This window comes from Aegilops tauschii, chromosome 2 (assembly GCF_002575655.3).
Source record: "Aegilops tauschii subsp. strangulata cultivar AL8/78 chromosome 2, Aet v6.0, whole genome shotgun sequence".
Taxonomy (NCBI): Eukaryota; Viridiplantae; Streptophyta; class Magnoliopsida; order Poales; family Poaceae; genus Aegilops; species Aegilops tauschii.
The window spans coordinates 596,247,576-596,265,964 of NC_053036.3; the positions used below are offsets into that span (position 1 = coordinate 596,247,576).

The window sequence follows — 18,389 nt, forward strand, 5'->3', positions numbered from 1 at the left end:
AGATAAACTTCCCTGCAGGGGTGCACCACATAACCCAACACGCTCGATCCCATTTGGCCGGACACACTTTCCTGGGTCATGCCCGGCCTCGGAAGATCAACACGTCGCAGCCCCACCTAAGCACAACAGAGAGGTCAGCACGCCAGTCTAACCCTATGCGCGCAGGGGTCTGGGCCCATCGCCCTATGCACACCTGCACGTTGCGTACGCGGCCGGAAGCAGACCTAGCCTAGTGGCGTTCCAGTCCAATCCGGCGCGCGCCACTCAGTCGCTGACGTCACGAAGGCTTCGGCTGATACCACGACCCGGGATACCCATAACTACTCCCGCGTAGATGGTTAGTGCGTATAGACCAAATGGCCAGACTCAGATCAAATACCCAGAACTCGTTAAGCGTGTTAAGTATCCGCGAACGCCGACCAGGGCCAGGCCCACCTCTCTCCTGGGTGGTCTCAACCTGCCCTGTCGCTCCGCCACAAAGCAACAGTCGGGGGCCGTCAGGAACCCAGGCCCACCTCTACCGGGGTGGAGCCACCTGTCCTTTCAGCCCCCTCATCAGAATCACTTGCGGGTACTCAACGAGCCGACCCGACTTTAGTCACCACATGTGTCATGTATATAATGCATATAGTATATACCCGTGATCACCTCCCAAAGTGATCACGGCCCAGTAGTATAGCATGGCAGATGGACAAGAGTGTAGGCCCACTGATGGAACACTAGCATCCTATACTAAGCAGTAGGATAGCAGGTAAGGGTAACAACTGTAGCAACAATGACAGGCTATGCATCAGGATAGGATTAACGGAAAGCAGTAACATGCTACAGTACTCTAATGCAAGCAGTATAGAGAAGAATAGGCGATATCTGGTGATCAAGGGGGGGGCTTGCCTGGTTGCTCTGGCAAGTAGGGGGGGTCGTCAACACTGTAGTCGAACTGGGGGTCGCCGGCAGTCTCAGGGTCTACCGGAAAGAAGTAACGGAGGGGGAACACAATAAATAACAGAGTAATCAAATGTAACACAAAGCATGACGCAGCAATACGTTGTGCTAGGGGTGGCCTAACACATGGATAGGTGATACCGGCGAGGGGGGGGGGGACTTCCGGGAAAGTATCCCCGGCGTTTCGCGTTTTCGGACAAATGAACCGGAGGTGAAATGTTGCAGGTTCACTATGCTAAGGACGCGTGGCAGACGAACGGGCTGCGTATCTGGATTCGTCTCGTCGTTCTGAGCAACTTTCATATATAAAGTTTTTGGATCCGAGCTACGTTTAATTTTATATGAATTTTCAAAAGTTTAAAATAAATTCTGAAATTATTTTAATTATTTAATTTCGAATTAAATTGAACAAATGATAATTGTACACGGGAATTCCTACCCAGTGTGTAAGACAAGTGGGGCAGTGTACAAAGTTGACCCGGTCAACATTGACTAGTCAAAGTTAATAGTACGGGGTCCCACATGTTAGTGTCTTAATAATTTCTAAAGGATTTATCTAATCTAATTAGGTGGGACCCATTTGCCATATGCTAATAGGCTTAATTAGCATTAAATTAATACTACTAAACTAAACCTACTACTAGTAGTAAACAAGGGCTGGTCGTTCGTGCGAGAGACACAGCCAGCGCTGTGCTCACACACGCACACAACCAAGGCGGCCAGAGTCGGCTGGCGCTAGGAGGCAGGAGGCTGGGAGCAACGACCGGCGGCTAGCGCAGGGAGCGGCGGCCGACGGCGAGCGGCACGCGGACACCGGCGGTAGTGGCGCAGCAGGCGGGAGCAGCATCAGTAAGTAGCAGAGCAAGCAGCAGTAGTAAGCAGTCAAACGCAGCAGAGCTTCAGCGGCAGCAGCGGCAAGAGTTCGACGAAGGCGAGGCTGCGGCTCGAGTACGAGCACCGCGGGAGGTTCGAGCTGCGGTTTGGTCCTACGGCGAGCTAACGCTCGCGCGGATGCGCTGGAGGTATCGGGAGAGCGCGTGGTGCTATGTAGCGACGACGGCGATGGGCGAGGCGGCGGCCGGAGCACGGTTCGGAAGCAATCGCCGTTTTGCGAGGCAAGAGGCCAAAGCAATGGCACGGGCGGCCTCACGGGGATGTCCCAAGCACGTGGATGTGCTCTTCTGGCCCTGGATACAAACGACTGCGACGGGGCGAGCTCCACGACGGAGAAAAGCTACGGAGATGGCGGCGCTACTACTAGCGGGCGAGTCCAAGGGGGATGGGTGAGGGGGAAAGCAGAGCGGCGGCTCACCGAGTGGCACACGGCGGCCGGCGGGGGCTTAGGAGCTGCCGGGGCGACGAATTCGATGGAGCTCGCCGGCGGTGGTCCGAGGAAGAGGAAGAAGCGGGCGGCGTCGAGGCGGCTCGTCAGCTTCAATCCAGGGGCGCAGGTGACGGAGGAGAGAGCGGCGATCCTCCTGGACCGGTCGAGGGCGGCGAGAAGGCCACGGTGGCCACGCCGGCGTCGAGGCAATGGCGACGATGGCTCCCTGTTGCGGTGGAAGGAGAGAGGGAGAGGTGGATCTGGGCGAGGGGAAGTGGATAGAGTTGCCAGGGGTGTCGAGGGCGAGGCCCTTATCCATCCATGGGCTCATGTAGCGGCGCGGACGGCAAGCTGGCTTGGCGGGGACGAGCGAGCGCGGGCACGGTCGGAGGAGCAGTAGGAAGGAGGGAGACAGGGGGTATTGCGGGCTGGGCCGGTGTGCTAGTCGGCTGGGCCGTTTGGCCCAGTTGGCTAGGGGGGTGTCCTCTTTTCTATTTATTTTTTTCTTTTAACTTTTCTGTTTTCTTTTTAGTCTCCGCTCGGTATTTATTTGGCCAACAAAAGAATTTAGTTGCATATGAAACCTGTCGCACAAATACTTGGTAATATTTTGCTGCTGTTCCCCAAGTTTGAGATTATTTTGAAATGTTTAAAATTTGGTTTGAATGTAAATGGTCCACTTAAGTGTTGTTGGTCTAATTTAAAAATAGGTTAATGGCATTTTATTAACTCATTAATGTTGGTCCCTGCATGACAATTTAGTAGTGATTATTTGCAACCAAAATAACATTTTAGTTTTAATGTTTGAAGGCTTTTGATGTTTGCCTTTATTTTGAATTTGAATTTTGAATCGGTTTCGAATTAATGCGAGATTATCAACAGTAACCGAGGTGACGTGGCATCATTAGCGGAGGTTCACTGTAGCTTAATTATCCGGGCGTCACAATTCTCCTCCACTACAAGAAATCTCGTCCCGAGATTTAAGAGGTAGAGTAAGGGGAAAAGTTCTGGTTACGGAATTCTAACGAATCTCCTCGGTCTTGGTTTCTCTTCTCGAAGAAGTTGATCCGTTACGTTGATGTCTTCATTTTTTCTACTTAAAGTAATCATGATGAAGCTGGCATCCTTTCTTCGGGAACTCCATTGTACTTACGAAGGACAAGGGGTAACTTCGGAATAACAGACCTCTGAACGGTTGACTATTTGGTTGATAACATCGGGGAAGGTGGTGGAAAGTAACTCTCGAATGGAAATTTAAGACAATATCGAGAGCAAAGTAAGGAGGTATCGTGGGGAAGTTTCGAGCGGGCAGGCAATCGTTCGATGCCTGAAGGGTTCAGAGCAACGGGAATAAGTATTGTGTCTGATACCAAAATTGATGATCTCACGAAAGGTGGCACGTGAATTACATACGAAGCCAATCGTGAGGAATAACCTTGGGAACAGGGGGTGTACAAGAGAGTCAGGTTTCGATCCTGTGGAACTGTGGGTTATGGGCCCACCCTGTGGATTAAAAGTAGGAGGAATGGTAACATCTTGCACGGTCATGGTAGCAAGGCATGTCAGAGGGTAGCCTGTCAGTTTTGTTGGCAACAACGTTGGTACCAAGGGCGAGGGACGAAGAGAACCATTTTCCTGCTCGTTGGAACGAGGCGGACCAATAGGCAAGGTTCTCGTCCATCGGTGATTACCGGAATGTCATCAACAATAGTAACAGGGCCTTACTGACAGAGTGGTGCAACAAGGTGCTTCCCTAAGCAGGGAATTATCACTGCTCAGCTAAGTCAGATTACAAGAAACGTTAATCCAAACAATGGAAAGGAAAATGTGATTATCAGATTAAACAGAACAATGGAAAGGAAAATGTGTTAAAACACATATTTCAGGGGTATAACCTTCCCAAAGGCAAGCAGAGCATGATATCCATGAGAGGATATAATGTAGAAAACCCTTTAGGAAAGGGGAGAGAAATTTCATGACATTACCCGTACAACGGTGTTTGGATAATTGAGCAAGAAACATTTAGCATTGGGCTTCAAATGTTCTTGTTGAAAATCGAAGTACCATAGACATGCTTCGAGATAGCATTGACATGGTCAACAGGTGAAGATCAGACTTTGGAAACAAAAAGGATCCATCAGGAACAACTTATAGAATAAGTCTTACAATTTCCTCATGGAAGAATGGGTAACCTTGCTGAAAGGAAAGCTTATAACAATAGGTCCTCCGGCCAGGTGTGTTTGGCATGTCATCACCTTACCGGGTCATAAATAGGCCAATGTTATAACTCTTGGAAATATGTTCCAACCATCATATCTGACCGAGATTCAGATCTGATTGGTGTCAGGATAACTCAGACTCGGGATGCCTGAGAAGAAAGGTGCAACACAAATTGTCGAAACGACATCGAAGATTCTCGGGAGATGAACTATGGAAGCGAGTTCCGAACAAGGGTTCATCATTACATCAAGGAGAGGTAAGGAGGTGACTGATTGACTCATCGACAATCCATTGAGATTTCCAAAAGATGGATTTCCCCCACTATGTGAACAAGGAGATAACATTAGCTAGATCGAATGACTTAATGATGTATGCTCGAGGAAAACATACACAGTTAAACATTGGTTGAAATGTGCACCCGAAATATGGGCTAGGTAGCACAATCAATGTTCGAAAGATGATTCATTAAGCCATAGACGTAGAATGAAACTATAGACCAATAACTTCAAAGCAATAGGGTTGCTAGAAGTTTAGAATTTACACATCACAGACCATTTGTCGGTATTCCTTTTAGAAACAACACGGGGACCAAGAAAGAATGGTGATGGGGAGAAGTATCACTGTACCAAGATGTCATACGAGGTGGTGAAATTCTTACGACATTCTTGACATAAAAGATGGTAATACTCCAAGGTAGAACATATCATAAGCTAGATAGCAAGGAAATCAAGGTACAACACAAAACACGAGCAAGTTTGTGTTGAATGGAAGGCAATAAAATGGTCGATGATAAAACAAATCATCGAGGGCAAGGATGGTATTTCTCATCCAGAATTCGATAGATATCTTGGAAGAGCTCAGAATGTTGATGATGTTCACGACACATTTGTAGCGAGAATTTATGAAGAGGTAATCGATCGGCGATGACATCAAGTCAAAGGAATGATGAAGCGAAAAGTTATTGGAACCAGGGGTACGACACAAACTCGAAATCAAGCTTGCTGTTCAAGGCGAAATGATATGACGAGGAAAATCGACGTAAGCTTAGCTCATCGTCGAAAGTGGTGCTCCGGGAATAAAGACCAGGTAGCACAGTTAAAATCGGCACGATAATGATGTAGCCAATCATGCGCGGAATGTCGTGATCGGGTACAAACTCATAAGTAAAGAAGATTACTAAGATTTGTTTAATCGCAGTGCGGACTCGATTCAGTTATCGGTGGTTTTGAGTGTTTAAAAACTCGAAGCCCGTGAAAATTTGGAATCAATGAGAATGTAGCACTTGATGGAGAACTCATAATAAGTTATGCAGTTCCGTGATAATCTCGAGATACCAGGGGGGTAATACTCGACGACAAACCAAAGTAGAGGTTGGACTGGGGTATTGCTCTGCAGAAGACAAGTGCCTAACTTGTACGAGAAATGGTGTTTAAAGGAGAACATGGTCGGAACCACGATTGCAAAAGGCCAGATCCCAGATATAAGATGAAATTATACCAAGGGAATAATTAATTTAAGAAAAGCTTTAATGATAAGATCTACATCGTGTCCATGGGCATGAACGCAAAGTTCAAGGTCGACTCCCACTTCTTCAATGTATAACCTTACATTCACTTCTCGCGTTCGATGAAGTTGTAGTGTTGAAATTTTATTTGGCAAAATACCAGAAGAGTATGACTCGTGAAAACTTTCGAGTTCACACATATTAAGGAAGGCATAGGTTCAAGCCATCAGGGCTTCTTAGAACATATACCACGAACTTCAGAAGTAAATAACACAAGCTCAAAAGTAGAGCATGGTTGACAAAGCAGAAGATACAATTTACCAAAGGCATTATATACCCATGGAAAGGCTCACAAGGTTATTCAATATGAAGGACACTGTCGGATAAAATCCAACAAAGGAACCGATGGTCCACAAGGGATCTGATGTGAGCATCGGTACTCAACCAGAGGAAGAAGAATGCAAGGAGATCTGATTATAAAAACAACTGACTAACTCAAAGTTCAAATGCAAAAGAATTATGATTTCCAAATCAGGGGGTCAGAAGCTATGCTCTGATCAAGGATGGATAAGTTGAGTAGGCTTAGGGGTACAATTGACAGTATTTGATTAGTCGAGAACCAGCTCCTGTTCAAATGACATCTGAGCCGGAAGGATGAATTCTAGGGGATTGCGAGCATTCGCAACAAATTGAATCAACGGACTCAAAATGATAATGACAAGAGATGCTAATAAGATTACGAGACTTATGGGATTAATCATAATGCAAGCAAACAAGAATTTCAAGAGCAATAGGCTCCTGAGGATTTTCGGAAGATCGAATAGTATTTTGAAGACTATGGTGGAATACTTGAATAAACTGGGGATGAGCGGATACTCGGTAAGTGCGAGAATTATCCGTAGGGGTATTCAGGTGACAAAGAACAGCAAGGCAGTAAGCTCAAAGGATTCTCGGAACAACAGAGAGAATTTCGGGGTATCTTGTAATAACAGATCAACTGGGAAACATTGTATGAGTGGCGAGTATACGTGGTTATCCATAGGAGTTTATCGTTGAAAGGGGATTGCAAAAGCGATGAACACAAGTTCTCGGGTTATCAGCGGAGAGTATCTTCAGGGTCTTCACGTGGAACAGACGATCATCAGTAATAAGGGGCTCTCCGGGTGAAAGTGATAACGAGATCCTAATGTCAGATTTAGCAAAATTCAATTAACCCGAATAGAAGAGATGTCAGAGTCCCAGAGTATAGGTTGAGGAATAAAAGATCCTACTACCACCCAATGGCGACGTGGGCCCGTAAGCCACACAGCCATGTTAGTAAAACAGTTTTCACCATCTAGACTCAACTTCGGCCAAGGAGTTGGAAAGGGGGATTCCTACAGGCAGCTGGCTCTGATACCAACTTGTGACGCCCCCGGTTTGACCGTACACTAATCATGCACGCAAATGTATACGATCAAGATCAGGAACTCACGGGAAGGTATCACAACACAACTCTACAACATAAATAAGTCATTCAAGCATCATAATACAAGCCAGGGGCCTCGAGGGCTCGAATACAATTGCTTGATCATAGACGAGTCAGCGGAAGCAACAATATCTGAGTACAGACACAAGTTAAACAAGTTTGCCTTAAGAAGGCTAGCACAAAAGTAGCAACGATCGAAAAGGCAAGGCCTCCTGCCTGGGACCTCCTAACTACTCCTCGAAGCCGAACTCCACGTAGAATCATCCTCGGGATCTCTAGCTCCTGGACTCCAGCATCTGGTTGCGACAATCAGGTATAGAAAGGGGAAAAGAGGGACAAAAGCAACCGTGAGTACTCATCCAAAGTACTCGCAAGCAAGGAGCTACACTACATATGCATGTGTATAAGTGTAAAGGGGCCATATCAGTGGGCTGAACTGCAGAATGCCAGAATAAGAGGGGGATAGCTAATCCTGTCGAAGACTACGCTTCTGGCAGCCTCCATCTTGCAGCATGTAGAAGAGAGTAGATTGAAGTCCTCCAAGTAGCATCGCATAGCATAATCCTACCCGGCGATCCCCTCCTCGTCGCCCTGTTAGAGAGCGATCACCGGGTTGTATCTGGCACTTGGAAGGGTGTATTTTATTCAGTATCCGGTTCTAGTTGTCATAAGGTCAAGGTACAACTCCGGGTCGTCCTTTTACCGAGGGACACGGCTATTCGAATAGATAAACTTCCCTGCAGGGGTGCACCACATAACCCAACACGCTCGATCCCATTTGGCCGGACACACTTTCCTGGGTCATGCCCGGCCTCGGAAGATCAACACGTCGCAGCCCCACCTAAGCACAACAGAGAGGTCAGCACGCCGGTCTAACCCTATGCGCGCAGGGGTCTGGGCCCATCGCCCTATGCACACCTGCACGTTGCGTACGCGGCCGGAAGCAGACCTAGCCTAGTGGCGTTCCAGTCCAATCCGGCGCGCGCCACTCAGTCGCTGACGTCACGAAGGCTTCGGCTGATACCACGACGCCGGGATACCCATAACTACTCCCGCGTAGATGGTTAGTGCGTATAGACCAAATGGCCAGACTCAGATCAAATACCCAGAACTCGTTAAGCGTGTTAAGTATCCGCGAACGCCGACCAGGGCCAGGCCCACCTCTCTCCTGGGTGGTCTCAACCTGCCCTGTCGCTCCGCCACAAAGCAACAGTCGGGGGCCGTCAGGAACCCAGGCCCACCTCTACCGGGGTGGAGCCACCTGTCCTTTCAGCCCCCTCATCAGAATCACTTGCGGGTACTCAACGAGCCGACCCGACTTTAGTCACCACATGTGTCATGTATATAATGCATATAGTATATACCCGTGATCACCTCCCAAAGTGATCACGGCCCAGTAGTATAGCATGGCAGACGGACAAGAGTGTAGGGCCACTGATGGAACACTAGCATCCTATACTAAGCAGTAGGATAGCAGGTAAGGGTAACAACTGTAGCAACAATGACAGGCTATGCATCAGGATAGGATTAACGGAAAGCAGTAACATGCTACACTACTCTAATGCAAGCAGTATAGAGAAGAATAGGCGATATCTGGTGATCAAGGGGGGGGGCTTGCCTGGTTGCTCTGGCAAGTAGGGGGGGTCGTCAACACTGTAGTCGAACTGGGGGTCGCCGGCAGTCTCAGGGTCTACCGGAAAGAAGTAACGGAGGGGGAACACAATAAATAACAGAGTAATCAAATGTAACACAAAGCAAGACGCAGCAATACGTTGTGCTAGGGGTGGCCTAACACATGGATAGGTGATACCGGCGAAGGGGGGGGGACTTCCGGGAAAGTATCCCCGGCGTTTCGCGTTTTCGGACAGATGAACCGGAGGTGAAATGTTGCAGGTTCACTATGCTAAGGACGCGTGGCAGACGAACGGGCTGCGTATCCGGATTCGTCTCGTCGTTTTGAGCAACTTTCATATATAAAGTTTTTGGATCCGAGCTACGTTTAATTTTATATGAATTTTCAAAAGTTTAAAATAAATTCTGAAATTATTTTAATTATTTAATTTCGAATTAAATTGAACAAATGATAATTGTACACGGGAATTCCTACCCCGTGTGTAAGACAAGTGGGGCAGTGTACAAAGTTGACCCGGTCAACATTGACTAGTCAAAGTTAATAGTACGGGGTCCCACATGTTAGTGTCTTAATAATTTCTAAAGGATTTATCTAATCTAATTAGGTGGGACCCATTTGCCATATGCTAATAGGCTTAATTAGCATTAAATTAATACTACTAAACTAAACCTACTACTAGTAGTAAACAAGGGCTGGCCGTTCGTGCGAGAGACACAGCCAGCGCTGTGCTCACACACGCACACAACCACGGCGGCCAGAATCGGCCGGCGCTAGGAAGCAGGAGGCTGGGAGCAACGACCGGCGGCTAGCGCAGGGAGCGGCGGCCGACGGCGAGCGGCACGCGGACACCGGCGGCAGTGGCGCAGCAGGCGGGAGCAGCATCAGTAAGTAGCAGAGCAAGCAGCAGTAGTAAGCAGTCAAACGCAGCAGAGCTTCAGCGGCAGCAGCGGCAAGAGTTCGACGAAGGCGAGGCTGCGGCTCGAGTACGAGCACCGCGGGAGGTTCGAGCTGCGGTTTGGTCCTACGGCGAGCTGACGCTCGCGCAGATGCGCTGGAGGTATCGGGAGAGCGCGTGATGCTATGTAGCGACGACGGCGATGGGCGAGGCGGCGGCCGGAGCACGGTTCGGAAGCAATCGCCGTTTTGCGAGGCAAGAGGCCAAAGCAACGGCACGGGCGGCCTCACGGGGATGTCCCAAGCACATGGATGTGCTCTTCTGGCCCTGGATACGAACGACTGCGACGGGGCGAGCTCCACGACGGAGAAAAGCTACGGAGATGGCGGCGCTACTACTAGCGGGCGAGTCCAAGGGGGATGGGTGAGGGGGAAAGCAGACCGGCGGCTCACCGAGTGGCACACGGCGGCCGGCGGGGCTTAGGAGTGTCGAGGGCGAGGCCCTTATCCATCCATGGGCTCCTGTAGCGGCGCGGACGGCAAGCTGGCTTGGCGGGGACGAGCGAGCGCGGGCACGGTCGGAGGAGCAGTAGGAAGGAGGGAGACAGGGGGTATTGCGGGCTGGGCCGGTGTGCTTGTCGGCTGGGCCGTTTGGCCCAGTTGGCTAGGGGGGTGTCCTCTTTTCTATTTATTTTTTTCTTTTAACTTTTCTGTTTTCTTTTTAGTCTCCGCTCGGTATTTATTTGGCCAACAAAAGAATTTAGTTGCATATGAAACCTGTCGCACAAATACTTGGTAATATTTTGCTGCTGTTCCCCAAGTTTGAGATTATTTTGAAATGTTTAAAATTTGGTTTGAATGTAAATGGTCCACTTAAGTGTTGTTGGTCTAATTTAAAAAATAGGTTAATGGCATTTTATTAACTCATTAATGTTGGTCCCTGCATGACAATTTAGTAGTGATTATTTGCAACCAAAATAACATTTTAGTTTTAATGTTTGAAGGCTTTTGATGTTTGCCTTTATTTTGAATTTGAATTTTGAATCGGTTTCTAATTAATGCGAGATTATCAACAGTAACCGAGGTGACGTGGCATCATTAGAGGAGGTTCACTGTAGCTTAATTATCTGGGCGTCACAAATGCCCCCCTTTAGTCCCGGTTGGTGGCACCAACCGGGACCAAAGGCCTTGTGCTGCCCCGCGTCAAAAGTGTCCCACCTCGCTAGTTGAGAGAGCTCGAGAGTGGTTTATAAGGGCTGCTGCGCCCACCCTCTCGAGCTCCTCTCAACTGCAGGCTTTCGGGCCTAACTGAATCCTGGCCCATGGATGGGTTTCAAGTCGTATTCAGGCCGTGGTGGCCCAGTAGGTGGCATAATTTTTTTCTCTGTTTTTTGTTTTCTCTTTTGCTTTATTTATTTTGTTTTGTTTCTACTCACAACAAAAAACTTATTTATTTTATTCCATTTTGTTTCTAATTACTTATGTATTGTACTTTAATTATTTTATTTTTATTTATTTTACTGCTGCTATTTTTATTTATTTTACTGCTGCTATTTTTATTTAATTTATTAAGGTTTATTTATTTTAGTTACTATAGTTTATTTTATTTTATTTTATTAAGGTTTATTTATTTTATTTACTATAAAAAATGAACATAGATGCGCCTATAGAGAAAATTCAACCTAAATTCATAATAAATTTTTATGAAATTCAAATAAATTTACTGTGAATTTAGGTCAAATTCCCTGTATAAGGGCATCTATTTTCACTTTGAGAGGAGCTCAACAAGGCAGAGAGGGACGGGCTTATAAACCGGTGTGAGCGCCCTTCGGTTGGCGAGGTGGGACTAAACTCTGACCGCTACTAGGACCAACCCTTTAGTCCCGATTTATGGTATGAACCGGGACTAAAGGATGAGCCTCTGGTCCCGGTTCAAGCCACCAACTGGGACCAATGGTGGTGGGCCAGGAGCGAGGCCCATTGGTCCCGGTTTGTCCCACCAACCGGGACCAAAGGGGCCGGAAGAACCGGGACCAATGCCCCCACGAGGCCCGGCAGGCCCCTGGCCGCACGAACCGGGACCAATGCTCACATTAGTCCCGTTCGTGACTGAACCGGGACTAATGTGAATATTGCCCTGTGACCAAAGCCCAGTTTTCTACTAGTGTATTGTTGCCAGCTTTTTAAGAACTGAAAATCAGCAATAACGCAAACCAAGCTATATATCTCTATATCCACGACAGACACATCAACCGGTATCCAAGTAACAAATGCAAGCTGGTACACAGCCGAGAAATAAGATGCTCCTAGAAATGACAAAGTTGGCAGTCGTGACTAGCTCAACAACAAATAGACATAACAATAATATACACGGGCCGTGTCTACACATGTATGTATATGTGTAGGCTAGTCTAGCTTGTATCATAGTGTAGGAACAAGTAGCAGACAAGTTCACGATGGAACAATAGTTCACATGATATTAGAACATCATCAGATGCATGACTTCATTTTCACCAAAGTGAACATGCTAACCTATGTTCAACAAGCGTCTTCCTCGAGTATCATCTTGGGAATACGATATAGTTCATGTGTGTAATAAGGTTCTGCACATCCCATCAGCCCGATATGATGTTGGCTTTCAGCGATGAGAGACCAAGCAACGGTTATCTCCAGTTCACAATCACCAAGGTCACATCTCTCTTGACTTACGCTGCTAGATTGGGGTGTGAAGACAACACTTCCACTCGCTTCTCTAGCATGTACGAGAACTGCCAGCCTTCCGTTTATTTTTACTGAAACAGCTCGCCTTGAGAGCTCTAGATAACCCTCTTCATTCACGGGCATTGTTCCAGCTTGTGAATCAAGCAACAAAACAGGCCTAGATGGGAGACTTCTTTCGGCTCTGTCTTCAGGTAGTGCGAAACAAACAACTTTGATGCCACTTTTCACAAGGCAATGATCCTTTTACAAGTTGGACGCCGAGGATAGTGGCTTGGAGCGACCGTCGAAGATGCTCACAACATAGCTCCAGCATGCAAAGGCCCTTGTGGAGACGCGTAGAAACACTATCACCATAATAACCGTAGTCGTAACATAAGGCTTTACTGATCAATGTCCTATCTTTAGACTCTACGGTGCCCTTTAGCTTTAGGTGGACATCAATCATGACATCGTCCCCGGACATAATCGCACGAGAGGGGCCAGTCAAGTGCAGAAAAGGATCCTGCAAGCATCGTTATTAGCAAACTAACTTGTCAACAAAGATTTTTTTCTTTTTTTTAAAACTTGCCAACAAAAATGCAAGCAATAAGAAAAAGAAGAAGAGGAAAATAGCCATGTGTTGTGTCGTGCCTCGTGCGTAGCTGTTTCGTGAGGATTTGGCAGTCATCCCTTGTGCGGAGGAAGAGAAGGTTGCGACGATGGTCCACGCCATCTCGGGCAGCGACCACACCGTATACCTCGAGTGGCCACTCAAAGTAGAAGCCTTCCGTTTCCGCGACTTTGATGGAGTAGATCTGCATGGTCCTCAAGAATTTAGGACCCATCGGGGTTTGGCCAGTGTGGCCCGGCATATAGTGGGTAAATTGCATAGGGCTAAGTACCGCTGCACACAACCAAGTGCAGCGAACGTGTTAGAAATCTAACATGAACCAAAGAGCACGCCACTAGCAAGCAAACTAACATGCATATTACTCACTTAGGTCTTCGAAGTTGCCAGCCCGGCTGAGTATATTTTCCCAGGATCTACGGTACGCGGCCTAGTAATACTCCTCGGCCTTCTTCTCCTCCTCATACTCGTCCACCTCGAACTCCTCGTCATCCTCATCGTCATTGTCACTATCACCATCACCACCCTCCGTCTGCTTATCTTCCTTGATCGATCGCAATTCCCGTGCGAAATCAGGTACCCATGTGCCTAGCCGGTTGATGACGGCGGACATGAACTGCAATGTGGAGGCGTGGCGCGCGAAGGGCTCGCGGGTGAGCATGCACGTCGCCAGAAGTTTCGGCTCCGGCGAGGCTAGCTGCCGCCAGTCGTCCCACAGCTCGTCTATCAGCCCGGAGAGCAAGCTTAGTTTGAAGTCGACCGTCCGCGCCGCCGCCGCCGTCGCGATCTCTTCCTCTGCCTCAGACATCTTTCTGACCGATTTGGCTACGGACGTCGAGATGCCGGCCATCAACTCGTCGAATTGCTCCTTGCTGACCGGCACCACCATCTCGCTGGAGATCGATTTGCCTCGGTCGCCAATCTTGGTCTGCGTCTGTACCGGGACATGTTCGAATTCCGGCATGATGTCGCTAACCGCTCTGTGTACGGTCTCCTCCCCGCAGGGCAGAGGATTCCCGTCGGGCTTGCCGGCGATCCTCTCGTGGGTCTCGATTGCGGCGGCATGATCCGCCCGGCCCAGGGACTCGCCGCCACTCCCTCCCGCTTCCATCTCTGCGTCCTCGCCGCCAATCTCGCTCCAGGTCTCCATTAATACGCTGATCCTCCGTCGTCCTCCTGCGTCTCGGAATCGGCCTGAAGGTCAGTACAACTTTTTTTTTTCGATAACTGCCATACGTGTGGTGTATCGGGTGGTTGTGCCGCACGTCCTGTGTGGCGCGGAGACGACCCTGCCCGCACGACCGCGTCCGGGCGCGCGCAGTCATAGACCGCACGTCCGGTGCAGCGCGATCACCCTGCACGAGCACGTACGGGCGAGCGAGCACGCGGCCCGCACGACTCGTCTCGGCCGTCGCCCCTTCCCGCCTGCGAGCCACACGCCCCGTGTGTCACACGCCCCGCGTGTCAGTAACCACGCGTCCTGTCACGATTGCCATGGTCCGGACCCTCTTCAGTTGCCATGTTGCTAAACTACAGTTGCCATGTAGGACAACTACAGTTGCCATGTCGGACAACTACAGTTGCCACGGTTGCTCAACTGCAGTTGCCATCTTAGGTCAAAGTGCCGGAGGCCATTTTTGGGCAACTGCAGCTGTTGCCATGTATGGTCTGGTCTACTACAGTTACCATGATTTGAAAAACTTTACGAATTGCCATCTACTAACACTGGACAGTTGCCATGTCGCACTAAAAAACATGGCAAAAAACATGTTTCGGATAAAGAGAGAGTTGTCGTCTGCTTACAAGCACGCTAGAACATGTTTCGGGTAAAGAGAGAGTTGTCGTCTGCTTACAAGCATGCTAGAGGCAGTTGCCATGTATCCTGCAAAAACACATGGCAACTGATAGCTTTTGGTGTGTGGGAGAGGAGACGGGCATGTGGGCGATGGTGGTATCTTTAGGAGTTGCCACCTACTAACACTAGACAGTTGCCATGTAGTGCTACAAACAGACGTGGCAACAATAACATGTTCGGGTGAAAGAGAGTTGCCATCTGTTTACAATCACAAATAGGGCAGTTGCCATGTACCCCTCAAAAGACATGGCAAATGACAGTTTGGGTGTGAGAGAGTGGGAGAATGGGCAGTCGTGTGAGATGGGGAACAGAAGTGGTGCGTGGTGTGCGAGCGCGACATCAGTTTCATCGCACGCCCTGACTGGCGAACCGTTGACCGCGGAGAGAAAACGGCGTGCGGGCGAACTCCCTCACACGTCACACACACGAGTTGTCCTACGTGACACACAAATTCAGTCTTTTCATGCCAAGATTCGTGCAAAAAGCGCTGGACGGCGATGGAGGCGTGTGGGCGAGTTGGCTAACGCCCACACGTGTGGGCGTTAGTGTTTTCGCTTTTTTAGGGACGCGTTGGTACAAGGCCAGGCCCAGTAACCCGATCAAGGCACACTTTCTAAAAAAGAACGGAAAACTAACGTCCACGCGCCTCCATCATCATTCATTTTGTCACGTATAAACAGATGACATCAGCAAAAAAAAATTGGTTTTTCGGCTTAAAAAAATCTTATCTCCTAATTAGAAAAGCGAATTAAAAATTCGTTTTTACCATTAAATCCGTCTCGACGAGATCTTCAAAACTAGACCCCATATTGATATGTTTTGATGAATTTTTTTGCCCAAAAGTTGCCATCATATTTACACTGTAGTTGCCATAGTGCTTAAACTAAAGTTGCCATGTGGCAATTTTATTTTATAGATCATGGCAATTTTAGTTTTTCGATGATGGTAATTCCAGTACTTTGACCATGAAAATATTTTTCTGTATGAACCATGGCAATTTTAAGTGCATGTATCATGGCAATTTTAATTTATGGGGCATGGCAAGTCTAGTTTCTTAATTCCCCGTTTTATAATATGTAAAAATTTATTATTAAATGTAGAAGAAAATAGCTGAAACATATCATGGCAACTTCAGTGTAAACATTATGGCAATTCATGTGCAATAGACACGTCAATTTTTAACAAAAAAAATTTCATCAAAATATATTGATATGAGATCTAGTTTCGAAGATCTCGTCGCGAGTGACATGGCGTAGTCTGTGTGCTATAGAGCGTGTGGGTAGGTTTGGCTCCCATCACACGTGTGGGCGTTAGCGTTGTCCAAAAAGAAAACTATCAAGACACACGATTCTCAAAAAAAAACTATCAAGGCACACCCCTAAAAAACTATCAAGGCACATTCTTCTCAAAACGAAAAGGCGCAAGGCACATTCTTCTAAAAACAAAAACAAAACAACTAGGAAGGCACTTCCTCGGAAAAATATAGCAATGCATTTTAGAGAAAGAGCGCAACAAACTGTCACCTTTTTTATCGCGTTTTTCAGTTCTTTTGGGTGAAATACATATGTTTTGTTAAATAAAATGTTTTTTGTGAAACATTGTTCATGTGTATCTTAACAACTGTCGTTGTACTCAAATTAAAACAAATTCTTATACACAGTGAAACAATTCATCAACAACAACAATAACAAAGCCTTTAGTCCCAAACAAGTTGGGGTAGGCTAGAGGTGAAACCCATAAGATCTCGCAATCAACTCATGGCTCTGGCACATGAATAGTAAGCTTCCATGCACCCCTGTCCATAGCTAGCTCTTTGGTGATACTCCAATCATTCAGATCTCTCTTAACGGACTCCTCCCATGTCAAATTCGGTCTACCCCGCCCTCTCTTAACGTTCTCCGCACGCTTTAGCCGTCCGCTATGCACTGGAACTTCTGGAGGCCTGCGCTGAATATGCCCAAACCATCTCAAACGATGTTGGACAAGCTTCTCTTCAATTGGTGCTATCCCAACTCTATCTCGTATATCATCATTCCGGACTCGATCTTTCCTCGTGTGGCCACACATCCATCTCAACATACGCATCTCCGCCACACCTAACTGTTGAACATGCCGCCTTTTAGTCGGCCAACACTCAGCGCCATACAACATTGCGGTCGAACCACCGTCCTGTAGAACTTGCCTTTTAGCTTTTGTGGCACTCTCTTGTCACAGAGAATGCCAGAAGCTTGGCACCACTTCATCCATCCGGCTTTGATTCGATGGTTCACATCTTCATCAATACCCCCATCCTCCTGCAGCATTGACCCCAAATACCGAAAGGTGTCCTTCTGAGGTACCACCTGGCCATCAAGGTTAACCTCCTCCTCCTCACACCTAGTAGTAACCGCACATCATGTACTCGGTTTTAGTTCTACTAAGCCTAAACCCTTTCGATTCCAAGGTTTGTCTCCATAACTCTAACTTCCTATTTACCCCCGTCCGACTATCGTCAACTAGCAACACATCATCCGCAAAGAGCATACACCATGGGATACCTCCTTGTATATCCCTTGTGACCTCATCCATCACCAATGCAAAAAGATAAGGGCTCAAAGCTGACCCCTGATGCAGTCCTGTCTTAATCGGGAAGTCATCAGTGTCGACATCACTTGTTTGAACACTTGTCACAACATTATCGTACATGTCCTTGATGAGGGTAATGTACTTTGCTGGGACTTTGTGTTTCTCCAAGGCCCACCACATGACATTCCGCGGTATCCTATCATAGGCCTTCTCCAAGTCAATGAAAACCATATGCAAGTCCTTCTTTTGCTCCCTATATCTCTCCATAAGTTGTCGTACCAAGAAAATGGCTTCCATGGTCGACCTCCCAGGCATGAAACCAAACTGATTTTTGGTCACACTTGTCATTCTTCTTAAGCGGTGCTCAATGACTCTCCCATAGCTTCATTGTATGGCTCATCAGCTTAATTCCACGGTAATTAGTACAACTCTGAACATCCCCCTTGTTCTTGAAGATTGGTACTAATATACTCCGTCTCCATTCTTCTGGCATCTTGTTTGCCCGAAAAATTAGGTTGAAAAGCTTGGTTAGCCATACTATCGCTATGTCCCCGAGACCTTTTCACACCTCAATGGGGATACAATCAGGGCCCATCGCCTTGCCTCCTCTCATCCTTTTTAAAGCCTCCTTGACCTCAGACTCCTGGATTCGCCGC

At 47.6% G+C, this 18,389-nt stretch overlaps 1 pseudogene; it reads right to left on the reverse strand.

Annotated features, from left to right (window-relative positions):
* Positions 1 to 12,523: 12,523 nt before the first annotated feature.
* Positions 12,524 to 13,530, reverse strand: LOC109784332 (uncharacterized; annotated as a pseudogene).
* Positions 13,531 to 18,389: the final 4,859 nt, after the last annotated feature.